Genomic DNA, 27,224 nt, shown 5'->3' with positions numbered 1-27,224 from the left:
TCTGCTATTCCCACTCTTGTCATTTAAAAAAATTTACATATATATGTAAATTAGAATGTTTTCTTCCTTTATCCCAGTGGATCATTTTGTACATGCACTAGCATGTGGTCACTCTACTTTGAGAATTACAGTTGACCCTTGAACAACATGGGTTTGAATTGCGTAGTTCCACTTACACATGGATTTTTAAAAATGGTAAATGTTACAATACTACATGATCCATGGTTGATTGAATCTGCAGTTGTGGAATTGTGGATACAGAGGAACCGAGGAGGGCTGTATATGGAGGGCTGACTATAAGTTATTTGCAGATTTTTGACTGTGCGGAGGGTCAGTGCCCCTAACCCCTGTGTTGTTCACAGGTCAATTGTACTGTTATATAAGGAAGAACCAAAATGTATAGATGGGATTTACATGGAAGAAACTCTTGTCCTAAATTTCAAATAATTAGAATTGCTTCAAAGGCAGGACAGGTCACTTCGTCAAGTGAGAAGCCTCCTAGATCATCTTTTAAGGGTACCTCAGAGGATATCCTTCATGGTCAATGATGTGACTGTAAACCAAATGAATTATAAAATCTGTTCCAATTATGTTCCTCCTAAGAATCTATTACTTCAGTATATTTAATATACTGATAAAATTCCAATTATAAATCTATGTGTGATTGTATGTGTAAGTGTACAAACAATATCTTTTAGAAAAATTACAAGGTGGATATATATAGATATTTACACAGATACACTGTCACACGCACATATACATTTGAGGATTGAGACTAATATTAAAACATGTTATCATAGAAATATGCTACTTGAAATGATAAAATAAACCTAGATTAACTTAATGTCATTTTTTTTCCTGTTTGTAACCTTTGTGTTAAGAATGAGCTATCTTGTATTTTAATGATCAACCTTTTCTCAGGGTTATATATTACCCTGTCAATTATTGTAAAAGATATAGAAATTGCTATAAAACATGTCTAATTTTGTGAACACTCAATCACTACAATAAAAATAGAAAATATAATAAAACTAAATACAATGTTGTGACATTTTTAATAATGAGAATATGAAATGTTACAACATAATTTCATTTTCTTGGTAATTTAACCCCTGGGTTTCTGCTGTGTTCCCTAGGTTTCAGCTATGTTCCTCATTACTTCTTTGGTGTTTCTATACTTACCCTGTCCAATGTCTTCCTAGGTGAGTTTCATTTGCATCCTTACTTGTGTAGGATGGCTCCTAGACAGATCTGCCTGTATCATTCAGAGGACAGAACTCAATCACTCTTGTCATTACTAAAGCCAGCTTGTCAACCGGAAGCCAATTGGTGTTTTGTAATGGAAAAAGTAAAGAACATTTGCTTCTGCCTCAAGTTGGTCCTTTTATGTACAAGGCTACTCTAGCTAGGCTAGAGTAGCCTTGTACATAGGCTTGGTCCTAAAGTTGGTCCCAACTTGGTCCTAAAGCCCCAAGTTGGTCCTTTTATGTACAAGGCTACTCTAGCTAGGCTCATATATTACTAGGCTCATAAAAATGTAAAGTATCCTTTACATTTTTAATATGTCCATGAAACATATATTTTTGTGAAATGTCACTTCAGAATACAACTTGAGTTTTATGGTGGTGTGGCCTCAGGAAGACACATTTCATAATGGTTTGCTAAGGGCCCCTGAGAATTTTAAGTTCATGCAACTCCTCAGTTTCAGGGAACGTATGTTCAAAAAAAAGAATGAATAGCAGAGAGTGTTGCTTACTCCCTTCTGAAAAAGCAATCAGTGCCTAGAACTATGAGTGTATTTTACATCTGGTCACTCTGCAAGCCATAGGAAACTAGTTTGGCAGGAAGAAATAAGGTGAAAGTAGAATTAGACCAATTACTCAGATATTAATGGTGCTTGTCATTTCATTTGAGTTCCTCTAGGCACTTTCCAGTGCTTCATAATCCTCCTGGGTAAAAGAGTCTATCACATAAATTAAAAAATCCAAATGCTCAGTAGGCTGAGGTGTGAAAGCATACCTACAAGGTGAGGATTATTTAGTCTGGGAAAATTAAGTCTGAAAAGAGAAAAAAAATGATTTCTGTAAAATCCTGAAAGTAAGAGAATGTGACATTGCTTTTGAAATTGTATATCTCTTTAAATATGTGAATATATTTTCCTCATAAAAATTTAAACACAAAAAAAAGAATAAAAAGGGAAAATCTCACTTCCCCAGTTTCCTCAGTTCCCCTCTCTTCCCCATAGAAATGTTTCCCTCAACTTATTTTCCATGAGTTTATGTGTAGAATCATTTGCATACATACACACACTTATGGCTTTTATTCTGTAGCTTGCTTTACCTGGTGATTTTTCTATGTTACTTGTAAGATTTGGTTTATTCTTTATAACTGCTGTGGTATATATACAATAATGCATTTATTCACACTTCTATCGAGGCACATCTAGGTTTCAAAGCTTGCTACTATAAATAATTATATATTGGGCAGCTGGCTTCTATTCTTGGTTCTTTTAATCCTAACTGATACACTCTGCTTTTTATAGACATCTTTAATCCGTTGTCTTCTGTTGTGATCTCTAATGTATTTACAGTTCTTTTTGACATCATGTTTTATGTTTTTTTCTTTTATACGTGTATACACATAATTTCATACAGAAGTGTGGTGAGTACATTCTTTAATTGAAATAATAGTGTCTGGATTCACACATGCATCCTTGCCTTGCTCCTGAGCTTAGATGAAAAGCTTTCAATTTTTTTATCATTGATTAGATGTTAGCTGTGGGTTTGTCATATATGGCCTTTATTATGTTGAGGTACATTTCTTCTATACCCAGTTTGTTGAGTATTTTGAAAGGGTGTTGAATTTTGTCAGATGTTTTTTCTACATGTATTGGGATGATCATGTGATTTTTATCCTTCATCTTGTTAATGTAGTGTGTCACATTTATTGATTTGTATATATTGAAGCATCCTTGCATTACCAGGGATAAATTCCACTTGATCATGCTGTATGATCATTTTGATGTGCTTTTGAATTTAGTTTGCTAGTATTTTGCTGAGGAGTTTTTCATTTATAATCATAAAGAAGGTTGGTGTGTAGTTGTTTTTGTTTTTTGTTTGTTTTTTCATTCCATGTCCTCATTTGGCTTTGGTATCAGGGTAATGCTCGCCTCATAAAATGAGTTTGACATTGTTTCCTCCTTTTCAGTTTTTGGAAAAGTTTGAGGATTGGTGTTAATCCTTCTTCAAATGTTGGGTAGAATTAACTGGTATAACCACCTGTTCTTGGAATTTCCTTTATTGGAATGTTTTTGATTACAGACTCAATTTCAATATACTTACTTGTTATTGGTGTGTTAAGATTTTCTACTACTTCATGATTCAGGCATGGTATGTCCTATGTATAAGGAATTTTCCATTTTTTCTAGATTATCCAATTTGTTGGTGTATAATTATTCATAGCAGTCTCTTATGATTGTTTTTATTTTTGTGGAGTCAGTTGTAATGTCCTTTCATTTCTGATTTTATTGAGTTTTTGTTCTTTTCTTAATCTAGCTAAAATTTTGTTAATTTTGTTAATATTCAGAAAACCAACTCTTGGTTTTATTGATCTTTTCTATTGTTATCCTGGTCTCTATTTCATTTATAGAGAATCTTTAATTCTTTAATTTTTATTATTTCTTTCTACTAACTTTGGGCTCAGTTTGTTCTTTTAGTTTAAAGTTAGGTTTTTTATTTGAGCTATTTCTTATTTTTTAATGTATTTGTTTATTGCTGTAAACTTCCTTCTTAGTATTGCTTTTATTGTATCTCATAAGTTGTGGCAAGTTGTGTTTTCATTTTCATTTTTGTAAAGATATTTTCTATTTTTTCTTTAGATTTCATCTTTGACTCATTGATTGCTTAGGAGTATGTTGTTTAATTTCCACATATTTGACGGTTTTCCTATGAAAGGACAGTTTTTAAAAAGGCCGTAACCCTCAGATTATAATAAAGAGTTATAACAATTATGCATATCTATGCACCAAAGTGAGACAACCACCTTTACAAAACAAACTATAAGAGGTGAATGGACACATAGGTAAATATACACTAATAACTAGAAATTTAATCCAGTTAAGACATAGACAAGATATAACAAGTAGACTAAAAAACATGGGGGTAGGGGAGAGTAATGAAAGACCAAAGCAACATAAACAATATGGTAGATCTTATGGGTATATATCAAAATTTTCACCCTGATAATAGAGGAAGTAGTTTCTTCATCAGAACACATGGCAAATTTAGAAATATTTGTCATGTATTAGCTTATAATGTAAATATCAATAAGTCCCATAAAGTAGAATTATTAAAAGAACACTTTCTGAACACAATGCAATAAGATAATAAAGAACATAAATAATAGATAATTCCATGGTGAATGGGATGGGGAATTCCTATTAAGCACCTCCTGTGTGAAGGGAGAAATACAAATCAAAATCCCCAAATTTCTAAAAAATAATGACATTTAAAATACTACATATTAAAATCTATGGTGCATATTTACACAGGTGATTAGAGGTTAAATACCTTAACAATACAGATGAAAAAATGAAAAAAAATTAATTAAAATCTCAGGTCAAAAACCTGGAAATAGAACCACAAATAAGCCAAATGAAAGCACAAGTAATGAAATAATACCAAGAAGAGCAGAAGTAAATAATACAGTGAAGAGAAAAACAGTAGATTTAAATAGTATATTAAAATTCTGCTTTTAAAAAATAATTATCAAGATAAACTACTAACTAACCTAATCCAAGGGAAAAAAAAGAGGGGTGGGGGAGAAATTGCAAATATGAGAAAAAGCAATGGGGGAAAGAAGTATTGAAATAAATAATGTAAAGATGTCACAACAGACTACTTGCAGACTTCTGTGTAATAAATTTGGAAACCTATATAAAATGGATGATGTTCCTAGATAAACTTAATTTAATAAAATTGACCCCATTAGAGAAAAAAATTAATAGATCTGAGACGAAAAATTGTATGATAACCTCCATAGATGCTGTAAATTTCTCAGTAAAATACAATCCATGCTTAGTTGTAATGTATTAACTTTTTAGTTTATTTCTGGATTTGTTTTGCTTTTATTAGTAAGTTAAGGACTTTTATCCTCATATAATTTTTTTCTCTTGTAAATATGTTAGGTTTAGAATCAAGGTTTTGATTGTCTCATAGAATGAATTTGGAAATAACTCACATTCTCTAATCTGTGGAAGATTTTTTGGGTAAGATTTTCATTTTTTCTCTTATGAATGTTTAGAGGAATTTCTTTGTTGGTACACTGTGTCTTAAAAGTTTTTTGTTGAAAGGTTTTAAAATACATATTATTCCTGAAATGTAAGGCTGTTTTAACATTTAAGATAATGTAATTCACTACATTAATGGGATAAAGGAGGAAAAAAACATATGACCAATAGATAGAGAAACTTATTTTACAAAATTCAGCATTCATCAGGATGAACTCCAGGAACCAGTTAATAGGTTGCAGAACCCCTTTACCCCACACCAACATTCATACAGGTATAGACACAGACACATACACAGACAACAAAACACATGCACACACATACACACACACACTACCCTTCCTATTTGTAATTATTAGCAATTTAGCCCATGATTGTTATTGTTTTTTACAATAAGCATGCAAATGAATGAATCTTACCAATAAGTTTATAGGTTTCTTTGCTCACTACTGTTTCTTCTACCTCTTGCACTCATTTTTTATTTTGCTATAGTATACTCAAAAGATTATTATAGCAAGTATCTGCTGGTATTACACTTTGATTACTTCCTGTCCCTAACATTATTTTTTCTTTATACAGAAAATTTCATTTTGAAACCTGTATGTACCTACATTACATCTGGCACTTTATAGTGAGGCTTTCTCCTTTTGACATCAGGTGGTTTCCTCCTAAATTAGCTGAAGCTTGTAGGTCTTAAATGTAAAACAGGCTGATGCAACATTATTATAATTCAGCCATTTTGATATAATTACAAAGGTGATATTTGAAATGTAAGAATGTGATTGTTTTTTTCTGAACACCTTTTAATATCTTTACTAGTGAAGTCTCGCCTTAGTTGCCAATAACTAGAACCACACTCAGCAAGCCCCTAAAAAGCATTTCATGCTTCTGCTTTTAATCATCACAGGAACTACTATAATGCTGTTCCTCCTTCAATCAGAAAACATATTACTCAGTTTCTCAGCACCCTATTCACCCAGCCAGCTATAAAAATTATCAACAACCTTCTCCATCATTGGCTTTCTTCATAGTCTGCCTGGAGCAGAGTGAAGCTGTGGCCATATTTTTTTCCTTTTGATTCAAGGACCTTATCCTTTCATCAGAACTAAATGTAGGATGGTCAGTTAGGAGTCAACATTATAGTTTGCTTCTGTTTTTTCCTCTTCCTTAGTTAAGTCTGTTTGTGCTGTGTTTAAAGGCCAATTCACTTAAAGAATAATGCTCTTCATCCCATCTTTGGAAGTGGTATTATCACTTAATGAGGCTAACAGAGGAGGAAGAGAAAAGGCCAGAGGCAGAATTTAAGGAGATAATAGCTAAGAGTTTTCCAAAACTAATTAAAGATACTGATAAAAGAAAACAACTTAAGAGGCCTTAAAAATCCCAAGAAAGAGAAATAAAAATAAATTGAACACTCAGTACATCTTAATGAACGTATAGATCACTAAAGATAAGAAAATGTAGGGAACCTCCAAACAAAAAAGCATTCATGAAAAGGACAACCATTGAATTAACAGTTGACTTCTCAATGACAGTGATGGAAGCCAGAAGCCAGTAGAATAATATTCTCAATGGGCCAAAATAAACTAATGCACAGCCTAGAAGAATATATACTCAATGAAAATATTTTTCGCAGCTGAAGGAGAAACACAAACTGAGTGGATGGTAAAAGAAATTAATGTGTTCTGCATTTTTCATATGATCTACAAGGAGGGAAGATATATTCATCCCCTTTAGAATTGAATAAGTTAAATATGCACACAATAATTTCTAGAGAAACCACTAAAAGAATAGAAATGGAGTGTATATCATTTAAACTAATGGAAAGAATAACATAGCAACAAGAAAAAATCAGTTTCAAAGGAAGTAAGAAAGGAAAAATGAAACAAAATTAGCTGAAACAGGACAAAATAAATGTCATATATAAGCCCAATATGCACTAAATGTAAATTAGATATACATTAAATGTAAATGGACTAAGTGTTCCTGTTAAAAGACTAAATTTCTTAGAATGTATTAAAAAGTTCAACTATATTGAGTTTATAACAGGCACATTCTTAAAACGTAAGTATATAAAAAGGTTAAAGTAAAAGGGTAGAATAGATTATATCATGCAAATACTAATCAAAAGAGTTAATACAGTGATACACTGCTACCAGAAATAATCTATAAAGGGACAAAAATTATCTAAAGATAGAGTTACTATAACAAAAGTCTTGCTTCCACCAGGAAAGTAACACTAGGGTGTTATGTAACACTTGATTACATAGCCTCAAAGTATATAATGCAAAACTTTACAGAACAACAGTGTGTGGAAGAAATCCACATTCATTATAGGGCATTATAGCACATCTCTCTAAATTGATAGGTTAAACAAATCATGAAGAACATAGAAGATTTGTATAGCACGATTAACAAACTTGACCTAATAGACATCTATGGAACACTATATGCAACTAATAAAGAGTACAGCCTTTTAAAGCATACACAAAATATTTAAAAATTGATCATATAATGAGCTGCAATGCACGTTTCAAATTTTAAAGGATTTTTCTCATACAGAGCATGTTCTCTGATCTCAATGCAATTGAGCTAAAAATAAATAGCAAAAGGATAGCTAGAAAGACTTCTTATGTTTGGAAATTAAAAAAAAAATCTAAATCCACATGTAAAATAAGAAATTACAGTGGAAACCAGGGAGTATCTTGAACTGAATGAAAACAAAGTATTTTATATTGGAATTTAAAAGGAAAATTTTCACCTTAAGTGTATATATTACAGAAGAATAAATATTGGTTGCAAAGTTATAATCTATGGATACATGTTTAAAATTAGATAAATGCCATCAAACTTACACCAAATAAAGTAGATGGAAGGGAATAATAAAATTAAGATAAGTATTTAATGAAAAGGAAAATAATAATTAAATAGAGAAGATCAGTATGATCAGAATTTGGTCTTCAAAATGACTAATAAAATTTACAAAATGTCAGTTATTGACAAAAAAATTGTTAAAGCAAAATAACAATTATATGGAATAAAAACTGGGACGTAATCACAGATGTTACATTTAAAAACTTATATATTTAGAATCAACAATAGATCACAAGGCATACAAAGAAATAAGGAAAAATGGCCCACAGGGAAACAGTAGAATACACATTCTTCTTAAGTGCCCATGGATCATTCTCCAGGGTAGACCACATGGTAGGCCACAAAATAAATGTTAAAATTTAAGAGGATTGAAATCATACCAAACATTTTATCTGACCACAGTGGAATGAAGTGGAAATCAGTAGCAGAAGGGAAACTGGCCAGTCTACAAATATGTGGACTTGAAACAAAACACTCTTTAATAACCAGTGGGTCAAAGAAGAAATCAAAAGGGAAATTCAAAAATATCTTGAGAGAAATTAAAATGAAAACACAATGTAGCAAGACTTACGGCATGCAGCAAAAGCAGTACTGAGGGAGGTTATAGTGGAAAAGGCTTACATTAAAAATAAGAAAGTTCTCAAATCAACAACATAACTTTACACCTGGGAACTAGAAAAAGAACTAACTAAACCCAAAATTTAGCAAGAGGAAAGAAATAATAAAGATTAGAGCAGAAATAAATGAAATAGATAATTGTAAAACAGATAAAAATAAAACTAAGCATTCAGTTTTTGAAAAGATAAACATAATTGACAAACCTTTAGTTAGATTAATTAATGAGAGAAGACTCATATAGCTAAATTCAGAAATGAAAGATGGAACGTTACAACTGATGAACCACAAATTAAAAAAAAGGATTACAGGAGACTACTATGAACAATAATATGCTGACAAATTGATAACCTAGAAAAAAATAGAAACTTTTCCAGAAAAAATACAATCTACCAGGAATAATAAATCATGAAGAAATAAAAAACAAACTCTGTTCTGAAGAGGGCTATAACTAGTGAGGTGTATGAATCATTAATCAAAAACCTCCCAACAAATAGAAGCCCAGGACCAGATGGCTTCACTGGAGAATTTAATCAAACATTTAAATAACTAACACCAATCCTTCTCAAACTCTTCAGCAAAATTGAAGAGGAGGAAACACTTCCAAACTGATTGTATGAGGCCAACTTTACAATGATATCAAAGCCAGACAAAAATACTATAAGAAAGAAAAACTATAGGCCAATATACCTGATGAATATTGATGAAAAAAATTCTCAGCAAAATACTGGCAAATCGAATTCAAGATTACATTAAAAGAATTATACACCATGACCAAGTAGAATCTATTTTTAGAATGCGTGGTTGGTTCAACATACAAAAATTAATCAATGTAATAGAATGAAAGACAGAACCAATATGAATGTCTCAGTTGATGCAGAAAAAGCATTATACAAATTTAAGACCTTTTCATTATCAAAAGGCTCAACCAACTAGGAGTAGAAGTGCAAACTACCTCAACATAATAATGACCATATGTAAGAAGCGCATAGCTAACGTCATAATCAGTGGTTAAAAGTTTAAAGCTTTTTTCCTTAGATAAAGAACAAGGCAGGGATGCCCACTCTCACCACTTGTACTTAACATAGTATTGGAAATCCTAGCCAGAGCATTTAGGCAAGAAAAACAAAAAAAGCATCCACATTGGAAGAGAAGAAGTACAGTTATCTTTGTTTGCAGGTGACATGATTTTATATATAGAAAAACCCAAAGAATCTACAAAAACCCCTGTTAGTACTAATAAACAAATTAATCAAATTGCAGGATATGAAACAACTCAAAAATTAGTTGCATTTCTATACACTAACAATTAACCCCTCAAGAAAGAAATTAAGAAAATCATCATATTCAGAATAGAATAAAATGGAATAAAATACCTGGGAATAAACTTAACCAAGAAGGTGAAAGACTTGTATAACTGAAAATAAAACATTGCTTAAAGAAATTAAAGAAAATAAAAACAAATGGTGAGCTATCCTGTGTTCATAGATTGGAGGACTTGATATCCTTAAAATGTCCGTACCACCCAAAGCAATCTACGCATTAAATGTAATCCCTATCAAAATTCTACTAGCATTTTTTTTATTTTTCAGAAACAGAAAATTCCATCCTAAAACTCATATGAAATCTCAAGGCACCTGGAATAGTCAGAACAGTCTTGAAAAAAAAGAACAAGTTTGGAGGCTTCACAATTCATGGTTTCAAACCATTCTACAAAGCTACAGTAATCAAATCAATGTGGTACTTTCATAAAGACAGAGTTATAGACCAATGGAACAGAACAGAGAGACCAGAATAAACCCTCTTGTATATGGTTGAATGGTCTTGTACCAGGGTGCCAAGACCACATAATGAAGATACTGTTCTTTGCCCAAAAATTTATGCTGGGAAAACTGGATATCCACATGAAAAAAAATGATTTTGGATTCTTATACCATATGCAAAAATTAACTCAAAATGGAGTAAAGACCTAAATAAGGCTTAAAAGTATAAAACTTTATAAGAAACAATAGGGGAAAATCTTCATGACATTGGATATGAATATGATTTCTTGGGTATGACACAAAAGGCATAGGCAACAATAACAAAAATAGATAAATGGGACTTCATCAAACTTAAGAGCTTCTGCACATTAATGTGAATAATTGACAGAGTGAGAAGCAACTTATGGAATGAGAAATGGGAGCAATAATCCATTTGTCTATCACTAGTAGACTAGACAAATAAATAATAGTGTATTCATGTACTATAATACTCGACAGGAAAGAAAATGGGTAACTACTGTTACCTACAACAATGAGAATATATTTCCGAGATATAATATTGGGCAAGCAGGTCACCAAAAATATATACAGTATTATTCCATTTATATAAATTTCAGGAACTAAAAATACTAAACTGTAGTTTTTAGGAATGAATGGATATATGGTAAATTATAAAGAAAGCAAAACATGATAATTATATGAATGAAGGTATTGGTTGCCTCTCCAAGGAGGGACAGGGAAAGGATATTGGGAGGGAGCTTTCTAGTGTACCAGAAATATTTTATTTCTTGATTCAGATGGTGGTAACATAGGCATTTGCTTTTTAATAACTTTTAAGCTGTACATGTTTTTAATTCACTTTTGTGTATATTACATTAATTGATTTTTTGCAAAAGGAAAAAAAAAAGAATTGAAAATTCTTTTTCTGAATTGCCTATCTCCTTTAGAGTCATTTGTTCTTTGTGTTTATTTTTGTCCTTTTTATGGTGTTGGTTTTTGTCATGGTCTAATGAATGTGTTCATTCATATTTATACATGAATATCTAGATTCAGTTATTTAGGTAGCCACCGTAAGTTTTCTCTGCACTTGTGTAGAATTCATTTCCGCAAAAGACTTCTTTTTGAATGGGATGGCTGATCACAAGGTTTATGTAAGTAGATACTGTATTTAGTATCTCATATTGGTAATCTCTTCCTTCTCCTTCCCCTTCCTCTTCCCCTTCTTACCCCCTCTTCCTCCCTATCTACACCCTCTTTCTCTGCAGCCTCTCCTCCTCCTCCTTCTCTTTTTTCCTCTCTACTCCTCTGTCATCTGGCTTTCATGACAGTACACTCTCCTGCTTTTCTTTCTTCTTCTCTCTCCATTCTTTTCTTCCCTTTTTATTTGTTTTGCCTCTTATTGTCACTGGGGTAATAGATTTACCGATTTTTAACCTTGACTCTGTTCTTCATTCAATCTTCACAAATTCAATTAAGATCTAAAAACAGTTGGACTCCAAAATTTTTATCTCTAGTTGCAATTTCAGTTCTTCACTCTGGGTAACCAGAGGACAAATGCCCTGAGCCTATTTGTTGATCATTTATTTAAACATTTATTGAGCATAGATTAGGTTCTAGGTACTGTGTAAGCACTATTTGAGAAGACAAAGATTTAAGCCAGTAAGTTCAATCAAGTGCTGTATGTTCTAAGTTATTGCTTTGTGTTGCAGTAGACTACAAAGGAGGTAGGGGTTCCTGCTGGGCAGGTGAGAAGTCAGGAAGACTTATAAAGTTATGCATGATCTGAGTCTTGAAAGTTGAGTGTTAATACAAAAAAAAAAAGAAAACAATGGAAAAGTGAACAAAGAAAATAGACAGGGAAAACGTCAGATGAGCAAACCTGAATGCCCATAAAATATGTGAAAACCTTTTGAATGAATTACTGAGCGAGGCAGTAATTAATTAAAGCAACAATATCATGCAAAACCCCTCTGATGGGCAAGTATTAAAGAGTGATGAGCCAGATATATTCAGTTTGTCCCATCTGAATGCATTCTCTTTCTTGCTTCATGAAGCTGATCTGTATGGACTACAACAATAGGTCTCCTTGTCCTACATCTTCTGGTTGGATTTAGCAGAATAGCAGAGAGTGGGAGGAGAATAATGTCAGAGAAGTTATTCTCTTGATTCCCTCCCTGTAGGATTGCCTCTGGATGGTCTCATCACTTGAAAAAGAGGTCAAAACTCCTCTCAAGATAGCCTTCTCTATTTTTTTTTCCTTCTGGTTTCCTATTACTACTTTCTTCCCTTACCTGTGTGGGATCTAAGGATGGTAGCATTCCTGGGATAGTGCACTATCCCTTTAATTTAAGTGTGTCCTTTGCTTTTTTCTGGGTCCTTAACTGAGAGAGTAATTGGTACTAGAAATGAATCCAGCAAACACTCCCAAATTAAGATTCTGGAATTGAATTATTCTCATATTTGAGGAAATGGTACCTGGGTAATCATTGCTGTTTAGTGGTACCACAGATATGCAAATCATCTCTAGTACCTTATATGGATAACATAGATGACAGCTAAAATTTTCACTTATAGATCAGAGTATAACCACATTTATATCACACCACGAATATTCATCTAGGTAATGGGATTTTATGTGTTCCCTGTGTTTGGAGACACACATTTTTCATCTGTATGAAGGACAAGAACACGTAATAGGTTTATTATTATTAAAATAATATTAAAATTTTTTTTGTTTTAATTTCTAATATGGTAAATATAAATAGATAAGCACAAGCTTTGCCTAAGCCCACATAAGCAAAAGCTTTTTAAGGTTCTCAGTAATTTTAAAGAATGGTAAGGCTTCTTGAGACCAAAAAGTTTAAAAACCACGGCTGCAAGAAAAATATTTCAGAAAGTGAAACCCAAGGACTTCTGTTTTTTTTTTTTGGAGTAGTAATGTTTATAGCATGTTCATGTTTTCTACATATTTTTCTGATATAAACTAATCTGTTGATATCTTCCAAGTGATAATAAATTATTCTCAAAGTTTCTCTCATCAAAAGCAGTGATATTATTTCAATATATAATGCTTTGTATTTTTTTTTTTTTTTTTTTTTTTGCGGTACACGAGCCTCTCACTGTTGTGGCCTCTCCCGTTGCGGAGCACAGGCTCCGGATGCGCAGGCTCAGCGGCCATGGCTCACGGGCCCAGCCGCTCCACAGCATGTGGGATCTTCCCGGACCGGGGCACGAACCCCTGTCCCCTGCATCAGCAGGTGGACTCTCAACCAGTGCACCACCAGGGAAACCCTGCTTTGTATTTTTAAGTATGTCAAACTGATCAAAACCACTGGTGAGAATCCCTATTTATCAAAGAATGTTAGAGTTTGGAATGTTAGAGTTGTTAGAAATCATCTAGTCCAGTGATCGTTAAACATTGTCTACAGACCCGTGCTTAAATTATTCTAGGAGCCTGCATCTTAGAGATTCTTGGGTCTTAACCCTGGGGATTTTGATTCAGTAGGTTACAGGGGTGGGATGTGGGTCAGAAACCTGTAATTTACAAAAGTTCTCCCAAATTATTTTGATGCCTAGCCAGGTTTGAAATTAGTAATCTGGTCCAACCCTGTTATTTCCAAGGCAGGCTTTGGAAAACTATTGCTGGTAGGCCAAATCCAACCCAGCACCTGTTTTTGTAAATAAAATTTTATTGAAACACAGCCATGCCTGTTTGCTTAGGCATTGTCTATTAGTGCTTCTGTACCAAAACAGCTGAGTTGAGTAGTTACAACAGAGACTTTATGGTCCACAGAACATTATGTATTTAGTATCTGGTGCTTTATGGAAAAAGTGTGCTGACCTCTGTGATAGAAGAAAAACAATAAATTTAGAAGTTATAAAGACTTTCATTTGGTAGTAGCAGAATTCAGATTAGAAGTCATGTCCTTTAATACTTGGTCTGATGCACTTTTCATTATACCTCATAGGTTTTTCAACACAAAAAACATGTTAAAGATAATAATTTGTGCTAATGGTAAATTTTTGATACAATTATGTTAAATAGTAAACTGCCATAGTGCATTCAAATTGTAGTCTGATTTGGAAGAATTGGGTTTGAAGTCACCATTTTCCAGACTAAACTTGTTATAGTGAGGCAAAAGGGTCAAAAGATATTTTGCTTCCAGCCTTATAGCCATGACTCAAGTGGTCCATGACTCAAGTTTTCTTTTTAACTGCTAATTTAAAGGACAGATAATTGCTCTCATTTATTTTTTGCTATTATATGTCAAGTACTAGAAATTTTGTATACATAATCACAATGATTTTCAAATTTCCTCTTGAATTCCTCCTCTACCCAGAAGGTTTCAAGAGCAGCTCTGCCTTTATCTGTTGTATAAGGTGGGCTTCCCCATAGAGCTTTAGTTTGAAGAAAAGTTTCTGGGGCTAAAAAATGAATACTTGCAAATCACTGCCTTATCTCATTTGCTGATCATAACTTCCGCATGAACTTAGTATTATGTTAATTTTAGAGATGAGGAAATCGTTAGCTGTGACCTTGAGTCTCAAACAAAAGATGGAATTTGAACTGTTAGACTCGAAAGGATGTGTTCGTACTGATACGTACTGCCAAACTGAGGGAATGCAGTTCTATCGAAATCTTATGAGTTGCCATAGATTAGATGATTGAAGGAAGATATTGATCTTCTCAAGAATAAGATGAAAAATGAAGAAACAGAAAGCTTTGCTTTGATAGCTCATCATCATATTTACAAATCTCTCTTTGTTGATGAATCTAACTAAGGTAATTTTAATTCATTTTTCCTGTTGGTCATCATCTCTTTGTTTCTCTGAGTGAGACAAAGGAGGTGAGGTCTCAGGCTCTACCTGCCTGAGAAAAAGGCAACTGCAGTACAGTTATGCAGTTTGGTAGATTGCCTTTAGAAAGAGTAGTTCAGCTTTGTCACACATTTCTAGAAGCCAAGATTCAATTTTGGGGGGTTTGGCCAGGTAACTGTCAGTTGAACTTGTCTGGTATAAGGAGTTTCTGCTTGCTGGAAGGCCCAAGTTTAAATCCGTTTCTTTTTGCTTTGCCTTTTAAAGACATGGACCAACAGCTGTCATCCAAATCATCTCACTTAACCCAGTAGTGTATCTTGACATAGTTATTTCTGTTCCATAAAGATTCTGTTACTCTCTTGGTCACAAAGGTAATAAAACAAAAGAGTGTATGACTCTTTTAAAATTCAGTCTCATTACTTGGAAAACAGCACCTTCATATTTAAAAGATGGAAGCCATTGATCACGGTGTAAGTTTGTGCAGCCAAATGGAATGAGGATGAGCTTTGGAGTTTGAGAGGCGTGGATCAAAATATTTTTACCATTGATTAGCGATGTGATATTTTGTTAGCTACTTTAGTGCTCTGTCTCAATTTTCTTATGTGTAAAATGGGGATAATAATTATATGTACAGCTCTCTCTCGTGTGTGTCGTGTGTGTGTGCATGTGTGTGTGTATAGCCACATTATGATGTAGATATTATTATACCCATTTTACACTCAAGAAAATGTGACTATACATATTTCTATAGTGAGAAGATAGATACGAAGTACCTGGAACCATGATAACATGAATTAATTTATGTAAAAGTTAGAAAACAATTAACAAGGTACCTAATAAGTGTTCAATAATTATTACTTCTCTTATTATTAGAACATAGGTGGTATTCAATAAACATCTGGGATTTTGAAAGAACATTCTTTACTTCAACCATGACAAATAGGATGTCCTTCAATGAAATCAATAAGTCCTTATAAAGTAAAACCAAAAATCATAATAATATGTTCAAAAAGGTATCCCTGTTTTTTTATTCAAGTCCTAAAAATACAGTGTTGGGGAATAGCCTTTTATTCAGTTATTTAGGTTAAAACTTATTAATTTTTTGGAAAGAACAGAAAAAAGTGGGATGTTTAAAACCCATTTAAATATTTCCTTAATTTGAATTTATTTTTCTTTATACATGAATACATATTTTCTCATCTCAAGCATTTTTATTCACCTACCTCACATTTCTTGTTTTATATAGCCTCTCATAGTAAAAAGGAAACTAGTCAAAGCATTTCACATTGGAAGTAGTATGTTCCAATATAGTATGTATATATAGTATGTTCCAATATAGTATGTTCCAGTATAGTATGTTCCAATGTAGTATGTTCCAACCAGTATGTTACTGGTTTTAATGGCACATGGAAGTATCCCAAAATCTTGTTGGGGCAAACATTTATTGTAATTTTATTTCTAATGTCTTTTAGTTTGCCATCTTTTGGTGAAATTTTTTGGCCTGAAAGGCAGAAAAAAAACCGACAATATTTAAGAAATTGTTTCCATAGTGCTCATTGCTTCTAACAAACATTTGGGTTTATAAAATTTAACTTTGTTGTAGAAACACTTTACATTTGTCAATGATAGTTCAGAAGAAAATTTTGTTATTTTGCATATGATTTAGGAAGACATTCTACTATGATCACAGTCACCAGTTTCCTCAAAAAAAATTAAGAAAGAAAGAAAGAAAGAAAAAAATCCTGGATGAATAGAAACAGCTGTCTTATTCAACAAAAACTGAAACAAAAGCTTTATAAAAAAAAATTCACTTGGCATGTTATACCCCTAGTATTAGGATACATAATGTTTGAATTTTTTTCTTTGTGCATCTTTTGTGCACTTGAAATAATGCATTTGCATGTGAATGGAAGAAAGCAAAATTATATTCCAAGGTTCATGAAAAGAAATTATTGATTGGCTCTTTTAATTGGCCAAACACCATCTGAACCACTTTCTCTATTTATTTTCAGCCTTGACATTAACTTAAACCTTCTCTTCAGTGAAAATAATGTTTGTCGTGTGAAGTTCTAAGTTACTCTAAATATTACATCATAATCTATAAAGGAAGAGGATATTTTAACACTTGGTCCTATGGTCATCCCTCTTTATAGGATTGACTCTTTAAAAATTATGAAGTGATGCAGAGGTTTTATTTAGCACTGCTGCTCCTTTGTGCAAGATGCCAAGTGCCCTCATGAAGTGGTGGTGGTTCTCACTTTGGTTCCTATTCACTCATACCCTTCTAATTTAGTGACTAATTCTCTTCTATCCCTCCTAATGTTCGTAGATGACATACTTGTCTTGTATCTTCTTCCTTTAGGGCACAATCTCAAATAGTTATATTGGCTAGGCAGCTAACATAAAGAAAATGGGTCACAGGGACTGTAAACAAAAGGAAGGCGCATGCCCCATCATAATGGAGACAACAGATGATTGCCATATAGGATTATTGACCTTACATTGATTGATATATTGATCTGTCTTCTAACTTCTCATGAAAAGCTAAATGTATTTTTCGAAAAAATATGAAATTTCCTAGTTTTTCAATGCTGGCAACTACTTTTTTTTAAAAAAGAATGTTCTGGATTACACTGTATGAGTTACATAAAGCTTATCCATGGGCTACATGTAACTTGAAAAGTGACCAGTTTGCCACCTTTGTTTTAGGGGCTTGCTTTGTGTTCTGGGTGTTAATGACTTAATAACATAAATATATTCCTGTCATTGTAATTTGTAATTCATATCTTCTTTACTTCTTCCTCTCTCCATTCGGTTATGTATTTCTGAAATGCTTACTATGCAAATAAATGACTTACTAGACTTTGGTTACTGTTCTAGGCACTGGGAATGCAGCCTAATTTTGTCCCCTTTGCCAAGGATCTAAGAGTTTATGTGAGAGTCAGAATATAAAGAGGCATGACACAGCATGATAAATGTCATAGAAGAGAGATACCAAACTTTCTCAGGTAATACAATCTTAACTTAAATGAGTAAAATGACTATATCTCCCTCTAGCAGTTCTCTGAGAGGAGATAGTGATGGCAGAATGTTCAGGAAACCTGATATGGTGGGGAGAGATTTGTGGGAAGATGGGCCTTTCAGTTCCTCCTAAAGAGCATCCTTGTCATTTGGCAATTGAAAAATACGATGCTTTCTTTCTACCCTTTGACATCTACTGAGTGTTATTTCTAAAGTGAAATGCTCAGAAGAGTCAATAGACTGTTCCCTTTTTATATTGCTTTGACTAGGTGTCAGCAGTTGCAGTCGTATCAGATCATTTATTACTCTGAGAAAATCCCTTGACAAAACTCAGAGATTAATTTATTGTTGGTGAGCTACTCAGGAGATATTTCTACTTCTTCCCATAATAGAGAGAGATGCTCACAGTTCAGGCCAGGTTTGTTATTATGGCTTTGTATGAAATATAAGCATCTAAGAGAAGGGAGTCAAAGTGAAATCTTGACTTGGTTTCAAATCAAAACCAAATCATGCACTGTCTAAATTCTAGGCTTTCTTTATTGCAAGGGCAGTTCATGCAGAGAAAAGATAAGAGTACCCAGTAAACAAGTAGCTTTTTGGATAGCAGATAAAACTGCGCAATGAAAGCACTTGACTGATGGATGGAAAATGTTATTTGTCTGCCTTGAGTTGATACTATATTTTATGGGAAGTGAGGTAATACCTGCATTGCAAGTGAGAACAGGCAAATTTCCTGAAATTGTCCATTTGGCAATGAGTTGATATAACTTTAAGGAAAAATTAGTATTCTGTGCTGAATCATTTCTAAAGAAAACTCCAGAGACTTCTAACAGCAATATTTTTTGGAGGTTGGAAATGAGATAAATATTTCCTTTGCAAGTCAGCAGGAGCTATAGAATGTACAGAAGGCACAACTAATTATGGTGTTACATGAACAAAAGCTCTCAGCATCCACAAAGGCCTCTGCAGAGCAGGTTACATTAAGTTAATTTTTAAGGCTCAGAACACTTTAAAGGGATATTTCTTTAAAAAATAAGTTAAATATTTTTTTTCATTTTCCCACTTTCACCTGCCAAATCAGCTATTTCAAACTTGTAGGAGAATTCACCGTTTCTCCTCTTGGGCTTACTCTCAGCAATAGTCTGAAGGTATTTGGAGGTCTCTATGTTATCAGCATAGGATATGGAACATGATATTTGAATGTTGTACCTGCTACTTGTTAGTTGTATGGCCTTAGACTTGTTGTTGAACTTTCTTATACCTCAGTTTACTCATTTTAAAAGTAGGGGTAGTGGGCTTCCCTGGTGGCGCAGTGCTTGAGAGTCCACCTGCTGATGCAGGGGACACGGGTTCGTGCCCTGGTCTGGGAAGATCCCACATGCTGCGGAGCAGCTGGGCCTGCGCGTCCGGAGCCTGTGCTCCGCAAGGGGAGAGGCCACAACAGTGAGAGGCCCGCGTACCGCAAAAAAAATCAATAAATAAAGAATTACAGACTTAAATGTAAGACTCAAAACTATAAAACTTCTAGAAGAAAAAATAAACTGTATGCTGTTTGACATTGGTCTTAGTAATGCTTTTTTGCATATCTCTTTAGTATGCTTACTGTGCTTTTTTGCATATGTCTCCTTGGGCAAGGGAAGCAAAAGTGAAAATAAACATCAAACTAAAGAAGCTTTTGCACAGAGAAGGAAGCTATCAATAAAATGAAAAGGCCACCTCTTGAATGGGAGAAGATATTTGTAAATGATATATTTGATAAGGAGTTAATATCCACAATATACAAAGAACTCATACAATTTGACATAAAACCCAAAACAACCTGATTGAAAACTGGGTAGAGGTCCTTAATAGGCATTTTTCTAAAGACATACAGATGGCCAACAGACACATGAAAAGATGCTCAGCATCGCTGATCATCAGGGAAGTGCAGATCAAAAGCAAATTGAGATATCACCTCACAACTCTCAGAATGGCTCTTATCAAAAAGCAAACAAAAAGTCAGTGTTGGTGAGGATGTAGAGAAAAGTGAACCCTCATGCACTTTTTGTGGGAATGTAAATTGGTGAAGCCACTGTGGAGTACAATAAAAAGATTCCTCAAAAATTAAAAATAGAACTACCATATGATAGTTCTATGGTAATTTCAGTCCTGTGTATTTATCCAATAAAAATGAAAACAGTCATTCAAAAACATATATGAACCCCTATGTTCATTGCAGCATTATTTGCAGTAGCCAAGATACGGAAGCAATCTAAGTGCCTACCAATAGATGAATGGATAAAGAAGTTGTGTGAGATGTATTTATATATACACACATACATACACACAGAATAGAATATTACTCAGCCATAAAAAGAAAGAAATCTTGCTCTTTGTGACAACATGGAGGGACCTAGCGGGTAGTATGCTAAGTGAAGTATGTCAGATGCAGAGTGACTAATGCTGTATGATTTCATTTACGTGTGGAATCTAAAAAGCAGAACAAATGAACAAACATAACAAAAGAGAAACAGAGTTATAGATAAAGAGAAGAAGCAGGTGGTTGCCAGAGGGACGTGGGTGGGAGGATGAGTGAAATAAGTGAGGGAGATTGAGAGGTACAAACTTCGGGTTGAAAAAGAAATGAATCAGTTTATGAAATATACAGTGTGGGGAATATAGTCAGTAATTATGTAATATCTTTGCATGGTGTCAGATTGTAACTAGAATTATCATGGTGTTCATTTTGAAATGTATGCAAGTATTAAATTACTGTGTGTATATCAGGAACTAACCTAGTGTTGTAGGTCAATTAAACTTCAAAAATGAACCAACTCATAGACAAAGAGATCAGATTTGTAGTTACCAGAGGTGGGTGTGGTGGGAGGGGAATTGGATCAAGGTAGTTAAAAGGTACAAACTTCCAGTTATGAGATAAGTAAGTGCTAGGGATCTAATGTGCAACATGATAAATATAATTAACCCCAGTATATGTTATATATAAAAGTTGTTAAGAGTAAATTCTGAGTTCTCATCACGAAGAAAACTTTTTTTTTCAATTTCTGTAATTTTGAATCTATATGAGATAATGTATGGTCACTAAGCTTTAATAAGTGATAATCATTTCATGATGTATATAAGTCAGATCTTTATACTGTACACCTTAAACTTATATAGTGCTGTATGTCAATTATATCTGAATACAACTGGATGAAAACAAAGATCCGATAGACTTGAGAAAAAAATTAACATTATTATTCAGTCAACCAAGTGCTGAGCATATATTTTCCCCTCTCCCAGCAATAGTATATCTCTAAGATATGTAGAAAATATGGCCTCTGCTCTCAAAGTATTTATAGAATAGTTTGAAAGACATACACACACACACACACACACACACACACACACACACACACACACACAGTAAATGGAACAGACTAAATAATATGTGATTCTGAGCACTTAACATTTCAGAAAATCTTGGTAAGACTGGTTACTTATTTCTATCAAAAATTTCACATAATACTAACTCATTCATAGTGGGGTTTAAATGACTGATAGCTGGTTCTTTCCTGATAACAGTAGAAGCAGGAAAAATAGATTGCTAAGCATCAGAAAGGTAAAGGGGCTTGGAGGGGATGTGTGTTGGGAGAGGGAATAGTACAAAAAGATGAGTAATGGGATGCTGGAGACAGCTTTTGCAAAGTAACTTTGCCTCTGGCTGCCTTTCCTGAAATCCACGTGAATACATCCTTGAATAAGCATTAAATAGTAGTCTAGAAATGCTAAGCCAAATCTCAATTTTAGCTATGATTTTTTAAAGTTATTTATTTTCTCTATTTTGGGGACAACAATTACATCTTGTTTATTGTTGTATTCTCAGCATCTAATGTGCTAACATAAGTGCCTGATATATATTTAATATTTTTCCAAGGAGCTACTATTATTTGAATTTTCTACTAATCTTTTTCAGCCTCTTTGTGAGTTATTTCTCTGTTTGCCCTCAAGTTACAGTGTCCCTAGATTCTATCTTCAGACCCTTATTTTCTTGTTCTACACACTTTCACTATGTCTACTTATTCTTCATTGATCACCTTTTTTCTGATGACCAGGCAGTGTAGGGTAGTAACTTCAATTGCAGGCATGGGCTTTGGAATCAAACATAAGTTCAAGTTCAGTTTTACCGTTTACTAGCTATGGTATCTAGGGCCTAGGAATACTTCTTTGATCCTTAGCTTACTCTTTTGTTAAAAAGGTGTTAATGATAATACCTAACTCATAGCGTTATCATGAGAATTAGATGAAATATTAAGTATAAATGAAACAGCACAGTCTTGGGAATTTAATGAGTACTCACTAAATGTCAGCTGCTTTTACTTTTGTTTGTAAAGCTTTATTGAAATATTATAATTCACATGTCGTATAATTCACCCATTTGAAGCATACAATTCAGTGTTTTTAGGTAAATTTATAGGGTTGTGCAACTGTCACCACAGTCTAATTTTACATCAGTTTTTTTTCTCCCAGAAGCCAGTAGCCATTGGCAGTCATTCCCCATATCCCCCACTCCCAGCCCTAGGAAACCACTAATATCCTTTCTGTCTCTATAGATTTGACTTTTCTGGACATTTTATGTAAATGGAATCATGCAACATAGAATAGTATTTTCAAGGTTCATCCATGTTATAGTGTTTATTAGCAATTCTTTTTATTGTTGAATATACCATTGTATCAATATACCACATGTTATTTATCCACTCATCAGTTGGCAAACATTTGGTGGTTTCCACTTTGCGTCTCTTATGGATAATGCTGCTGTGAACATTTGTGTGCGAGCATTCGTGAGGACCTACATTTTTATTTACCTTGGGGTATATACTTAGGAGTAGGTATCTAACTACTGAGTCATATGTTAACTCAATGTTTAAGATTTTGAGAAAATGCCAAATTGTTATCCACAGCAGCAGTATTATACATTCCCACCAGCAGTGTATGAAGGTTCCAGTTGCCTACATCTTCACTAACATTTGTTATTGTGTGCTTTTTTAAAGAAAAAAATTTAAGGCATGAAGTGGTATCTCGTGGTTTTGATTTACATTTCTCAAATGACTATTTTGTGCATTTTTATGTGCATAATCGATAATTGTGTGACTTCTTCAGAGAAAATCTTGTGATATAATAAGAAATATATATTTGGTCTCTGCCCCTGGTTCCTGGCACAGAACTCCTAAAACCCTTGAATTTCCTGAGTGATGGTGATGATTGGAACATCTTACAGAGATCTCTTAAATACCTTGGAATTTCCTGGGTGGTAAGGAGTGTCTTTTGTTCAAATCAGGCACCTCTTCGTGGGCTCCTGGATAGCTTCAGGATGGGGGCTAGTCATCACAAAGACCGAGTCATGATTAGAAACTTGGAACTTTCAGCCTCACCCCCATCCTGTGGGGAGAGGAGAGAGGAGGACTCTAGATTGAGTTAATAGTTGATCATGCTTATGTGACAAAGCCTCCATAAAAATCCCTGAAATATGGGGTTCATAGAACTTCCAGGTTGATGAATATATCCAGATACTTGGAGGGCAGTACACCCCAACTCCGTGGGAACAGAAGCTCCTTACTCAGGATTCTTCTGGATCCTTTCCTATGTATGTACTTAATCTTGCTTTTCATCTGTATCTTTTATAATATTCATTGTAATAAACTGGTAACAATAAGTAGATGTTTCCCTGAGTTTTGTGAGCTATTCCAACAGATTACTGAACCTAAGCAGTGGGAGGTTGTGAGAAACTCCGACTTCGTAGCCAAGTTGGACAGCAATGTGAGTACCCTGAGGACTCATAACTTGTGACTGGCATCTGAAGTGAGGGCAGTCTTGTGAGACTGAGCCCTTAAGCCTGTGGAATCTGATGCTAGCCAACTACCTGGAGTAATTGAACTACATTATAGGACACCCATTGGTACCCTGAGAGTTGGAAAATTGGTTGGTGTGGGGGAAAACCCACGCATTTGGTGTCAGAAGTGTTGTGAGTGGCGAAACAGTTTTCCTTCAAATCTGTTGCCTGTATTTTAATTAGGTTATTTGTCCTTTTATTATTGAATTTAAAGTGTTCTTCATATATTCTCAATTCAATTCTCTAATCAGACATGATTTGTAAAGATTTCCCCCGATTCTGTGGGTAGTCTTTTCACTTTCTTGATGGTGTCTTTTGAAGCAGAAAAGTTTTTAATTCTCATGTAGTTCAATTTATCTGTTTTCTTTTGTCACTTGTGCTTTGGGTGGCATACCTAAGAAATCATTGCTCAATCCAAGATCATGGGCATTTACTCTTTTACTTCCTTCCAAGAATTTTATAGTTTAACTCTTACAATTAGATCTTCGATCTATTTTGAATTACTTTTTGTTTATATTGTAATGTAGGGGGTCCAACTTCATGCTTTCACAAGTGGATATCCATTTATCACAGTATCACTTATTGAAAAGATTACTCTTTCTCATTGAATTGTCTTGGCATCATTGTGAAAAATCAACATATCATAAATGTATGGGTTTATGTCTGTACTGTCATTTTTATTCCATTGATCTGTATGTCTATCCAAGATGCTTTTAAGTTTTCAGTGTATAAATCTTGCACTTTTTTGGTAAATATATACTTAAGTATTTTGGGTTTTTCGTTATATGAAATGAAATTTCTATAATTTCATACTTTCATTTTTGCTTTTTCTTAGCTAGTATGTAGTTATTGTAAATTGATCTTGTATCCTGCAGCCTCACTGAACTCATTTATTGTAATAGTTTTTTTTAATGGTTTCCATAGGATTTTCTATATACAAGAACATGTCATCTGCAAAAAGAGTTTTAGTTTTTCTTTTCCAATCTAGATGCCTTTATTTTTTTCATGCCTAGTTTCCCTACCTAGAGTTTCCAGTACAATGTCGAATACAAGTGGTGTGAGCAGATATCTTTGTATTGTTCCTGAATTTAGGAAGTATTTCAGTCTTTTACCATTTTTTTTAACATCTTTATTGGAGTATAATTTCTTTACAATGGTGTGTTAGTTTCTGCTTCATAACAAAGTGAATCAGTTATACATATACATATGTTCCCATCTCTTCCCCCTTGCGTCTCCCGCCCCCCCCATCCCGCCCCCCCTCCCTATCCCACCCCTCTAGGTGGTCACAAAGCACCGAGCTGATCTCCCTGTGCTACGTGGCTGCTTCCCACTAGCTATCTATTTTACGTTTGGAGGTGTATATATGTCCATGCCACTCTCACTTTGTCACAGCTTACCCTTCCCCCTCCCCATATTCTCAAGTCCATTCTCTAGTAGGTCTGTGTCTTTATTCCCGTCTTACCCCTAGGTTCTTCATGACATTTTTTTTCTTAGATTCCATATATATGTGTTAGCATATGGTATTTGTCTTTCTCTTTCTGACTTACTTCACTCTGTATGACAGACTCTAGGTCCATCCACCTCACTACAAATAACTCAATTTCATTTCTTTTTATGGCTGAGTAATATTCCATTGTATATATGTGCCACATCTTTATCCATTCATCCGATGATGGAAACTTAGGTGGCTTCCATGTCCTGGCTATTGTTAATAGAGCTGCAATGAACATTTTGGTACATGACTCTTTTTGAATTATGGTTTTCTCAGGGTATATGCCCAGTAGTGGGATTGCTGGGTCATACGGTAGTTCTATTTGTAGTTTTTTACGGAACCTCCATACTGTTCTCCATAGTAGCTGTACCAATTCACATTCCCACCAGCAGTGCAAGAGGGTTCCCTTTTCTCCACACCCTCTCCAGCATTTACTGTTTGTAGATTTTTTGATGATGGCCATTCTGACCACTGCGAGATGATATCTCATTGTAGTTTTGATTTGCATTTCTCTAATGATTAATGATGTTGAACATTCTTTCATGTGTTTGTTGGCAGTCTGTATATCTTCTTTGGAGAAATGTCTATTTAGGTCTTCTGCCCATTTTTGGATTGGGTTGTTTGTTTTTTTGTTATTGAGCTGCATGAGCTGCTTGTAAATTTTGGAGATTAATCCTTTGTCATTTGCTTCATATGCAAATATTTTCTCCCATTCTGAGGGTTGTCTTTTGGTCTTGTTTATGGTTTCCTTTGCTGTGCAAAAGTTGTGAAGTTTCATTAGGTCCCATTTGTTTATTTTTGTTTTTATTTCCATTTCCCTAGGAGGTGGGTCAAAAAGGATCTTGCTGTGATTTATGTCATAGAGTGTTCTGCCTAGGTTTTCCTCTAAGAGTTTGATAGTGTCAGGCCTTACAATTAGGTGTTTAATCCATTTTGAGCTTATTTTTGTGTATGGTGTTAGCGAGTGTTCTAATCTCATACTTTTACATGTACCTGTCCAGTTTTCTGAGCACCACTTATTGAAGAGGCTGTCCTTTCTCCACTGTACATTCCTGCCTCCTTTATCAAATATAAGGTGACCAGGGGCTTCCCTGGCAGTACAGTGATTGAGAGTCCACCTGCTGATGCAGGGGACATGGGTTCGTGCCCAGGTCCAGGAGGATCCCACATGCCACGGAGCGGCTGGGTCCATGACCTATGGCCGCTGAGCCTGCATGTCCAGAGCCTGTGCTCCACAATGGGAGAGGCCACAAGAGTGAGAGGCCTGCGTCCCGAAAAAAAAAAAAAAAAAAGATAAGGTGACCATGTATGCGTGGGTTTATCTCTGGGCTTTCTATCCTGTTCCATTGATCTATATTTCTGTCTTTCTGCCAGTACCATACTGTCTTGATTACTGTAGCTTTGTAGTATAGTCTGAAGTCAGGGAGCCTGATTCCTCCAGCTCTGTTTTTCATTCTCAAGATTGCTTTGGCTATTCGGGGTCTT

This window comes from Globicephala melas, chromosome X (genome assembly GCF_963455315.2).
Source record: "Globicephala melas chromosome X, mGloMel1.2, whole genome shotgun sequence".
NCBI classification, from domain to species: Eukaryota; Metazoa; Chordata; class Mammalia; order Artiodactyla; family Delphinidae; genus Globicephala; species Globicephala melas.
The sequence above is the reverse complement of the archived record's forward strand: the minus strand, read 5'-3'. Positions refer to the sequence as shown.